The sequence below is a fragment of the Leptodactylus fuscus genome, chromosome 2 (assembly GCF_031893055.1).
Source record: "Leptodactylus fuscus isolate aLepFus1 chromosome 2, aLepFus1.hap2, whole genome shotgun sequence".
NCBI lineage: Eukaryota > Metazoa > Chordata > Amphibia > Anura > Leptodactylidae > Leptodactylus > Leptodactylus fuscus.
This window is the reverse complement of record NC_134266.1, coordinates 65,101,099-65,104,409: the sequence shown is the minus strand read 5'-3', so window position 1 is coordinate 65,104,409 and position 3,311 is coordinate 65,101,099. Positions and strand designations below refer to the sequence as shown.

The window sequence follows — 3,311 nt, the reverse complement described above, 5'->3', positions numbered from 1 at the left end:
AGGTAGATATTGCCACATCTGAAAATGTCCAAACTCAAGTATAGATTAAGTATGATGAACATATAAATGCACAAATTGCTAATTTTTGTTCACTTCTCCTCTAGGCAAATGGAATAAAAAGTTGTCAAAAATTATATACACTCCATAATGGTACAAATAAAGCATCAGCAATTTTTTCTGCATTTTTGAGCCAAAGTCAGGTGTGGATTTAACAGAAAAAAATGTGTAAGGATGAGGCTCCATGTTGCAGAAACGCAGATTTTTTGTTGCAGATTTGGCTGCATTTTTGAGCCAAAGCCAAGAGTGCATTGAGCAAAAGGGAGAAGTATAAGAACCTCCATATAATTCCTATTACTTTTGTATCCATTCTTGACTTTGGTGTGAACGGGGCCTAAGATTTTCTATTACTTTTTTCAATTCTTTTCAAGCCACTCGATGAATTTGGCTAAAACACAGCACAACCTGCAACAAAAAATGGTGCGTTTACGCAACGTGGGACCATACTCTAAATTTGATATTGCTGTGATCTCACTGATCCATGGAATAAATGTAAGATTTTTATCATACAGTGAACACCATAAAAACAAAACCTATAAGAAAATATATCAACTGAGTTTTTTATTCCAATTGCTCCCCTTTTAGAACTGGTTCTGGATTCTCAATACACTGCACTGAATAATAAAGGTTGTCACTAGAAAGTACAATTGGTCCCACAAAAAACAAGCCCTGACACGGCTTTGTGAACAGAAAGATATAAAAGTTATGGTTTAAAAAAAAAAAAAAAAAACTAGAAAATTCAGTAAGGCAGGAATGAGTTAAGCAGAATAATAATGTGGTTATATTCAGTTGCACAATATTCCCTATGAGGGAAAAGGTGAGGGACCCAGAAGAGGGTAAAGTAACACACAAAAATGATTTATTGGGGCGGAGGGTCAGAGGGTGTTTTTCAGCTGACCAATCGCTGTGTTCTTGCCTTGGTTTATACGTGAACAATCTCCATCAAACTGTCCTTTGGAGTTATCTGCAAACTATCAGTAGGAGATAAACAGGGAGCATTGAGAACAGTCTGCACAATGGTAAGTACTGCAGGTTTGGTATCTTCATCATCAACTTGTACTTTACCTCTAATTCTAATAACTTCTCATTTGTTCCCAACACATTTGTCAAATGTATACAACAGATTATACAACTACTTTATATACTTATAGAAAGGCATATGTCCATCATGGTGCCCAGTAGGAAAAAACATACACTTTGGGTAAAACTTCTTTGAGATAAGCCATCAGCAGAAGGAACAAGGTAGCATTTCCACAAACCATAGACGAAGTGCAAGTTTACATCATGTCAATGGTGCTCACAGTGACATGTCATGAGTTTTTCCACACAGATGGACTACAACAAAGAAAAAAACTGTGTATGGCAAAAAAGTGCTTTGGGAGTGCATGCTTTACAAGCACATATATTAAAAAATAATTGTAACGATACGGAGAAGATTAGCATGGCCCCTGCGCAAGGATGACACGCAAATTGACAAAGTGTTCCATAAAAAAAAGGGCTGCGGGAAAAACCACGGTGACAACACATCTTGGTTCTTCCTGCAGTACTTTGCACAGAAAGTTCTCAGACGTTTTCTCTACGGACTTTCTGCTTCAATTATATCTATAGGGAAACCGCAGCAGAAAAATGTGAAATGTTTTGTGCATGCAAACTTCTAACTAAAGGTACCACCAGTGTTACTAATAGTAACCGATAAGGTCACTTGCCCAAATTTTATTGCAACAGGACAGCTGAAATCTGGTTGCTAAGAGCAACACTGGCAGCTTTTGTTTTACATGCATGAGGCCTGTGGTGCCAATTTATCCCAGGATGAAACTATAGGAGGTGGAGATGCTGTAGTCACACAAAGTATCTACTGCTGAAGACAGTCTAAAAGTCACAACTCATCTCCAAACTCACTGAAGTCATTACTCTGGCCCTAACCCATCTCTTTAACCTATCCTCAACCAATGGATCCTTCCCTTCCGCGTTCAAACGTGCCACTGTCACAACTTATGAAACCGTCCCTCGACCCAACGTCTCCAGCCAACTATCTTACTGCTCCCCCCTACGCCTCAAAACTGCTTGAGAAACACATCCACTCCAAACTATCCTCCTATCTCTCATCCAATGTGCTCTTTGACAGGCTTCAGACCTTGTCACTCCACAGAAACTGCCCTAACCAAAGTCACTAATGACCTTAAGCCAAATGCCATTACTCTGTCCTCCTCCTCCTTGACCTCTCCTCTGCCTTTGACAGAGTCCACCACTCTCTCTTGTTAGAAATGCTCTCATCCCTTGGTATCTCAGACCTGGCCCTTTCCTGGATCTCCTCATACATCACCTACCACACATTCAGTGTTTCCCACTCGCATACTACCTCCTGACAACACTCAAATATACCTCTCTGGACCAGACATTACCTCTCTGTTGTCCAGAGTTCTAAAGTGTCTAGCAGCCATAGCCTCCTTTCCCTCCTCCCACTTTCTCAAATTCAGCATGGAGAAAACGGAGTTCAAGCAATATAAAGAATAGAAAAAAACTTGGCACTTACCCTGTGAGTTAAAAAGTCCAAACTTTATTATAGATGTCCAGGTAAAAACATACATGGGAGGAGGCACGCTCAGAACAAGAAGACGGAAGTTCATTATCTTTGCTCCACCCCATACAGCCCCTCTACTTGACCCATCTATCATAGTTAATGGAACCATGCTTACCTGTCTCACGGGTCAGTTGCCTTGGAATAACCTTGGACTCTGACCTATTCTTCAAGTCCCATATCCAAACCCTCAACACCTCCTCCTGTCTCCAACTCAAGAACATCCATCAAATCCGCTCCTTCCTCACCCCTGAAACTACTAAGATACTAGTCCAGTCCATGCCTTCATAATCTCCCGCTTAGATTACTCCATGATCTCCCAGCAAATACTCTCATCCCCCTCCAGTCCATCTTAAGCTGTGCTACTCGCTTAATACTCCTCTCCCCCCGATCTTCATCGGCCGCTCCCCTCTGCCAATCCCTTCACTGGCTACCCATTGCCCAATAGACTTCATTACTAACACTGACTTACAAAGCCATCTACAACCTGTCCCCTCCATATATCTCTGACCTAAACTCTTGCTACTTGCCCATACGTAACGTCAGATCCTCCCAAGACCTCTTACTCCGCTTTGCTCTTATCCACTATTCACACAACCATCTCTAAGATTTCTCCTGTGCATCCCCCATACTCTGTAACTCCTTACCAAGGCACATCGCATAAGACTGACCCCCC

The 3,311-nt window shown here is 41.4% G+C and overlaps 1 non-coding gene across 1 annotated transcript; it reads left to right on the top strand.

Moving 5' to 3' along the window:
- Positions 1 to 1,446: 1,446 nt before the first annotated feature.
- On the top strand, positions 1,447 to 1,550 carry LOC142196362 (U6 spliceosomal RNA). Its single transcript, XR_012715202.1, has one exon. It is a non-coding gene; the product is annotated as a U6 spliceosomal RNA (small nuclear RNA).
- Positions 1,551 to 3,311: the final 1,761 nt, after the last annotated feature.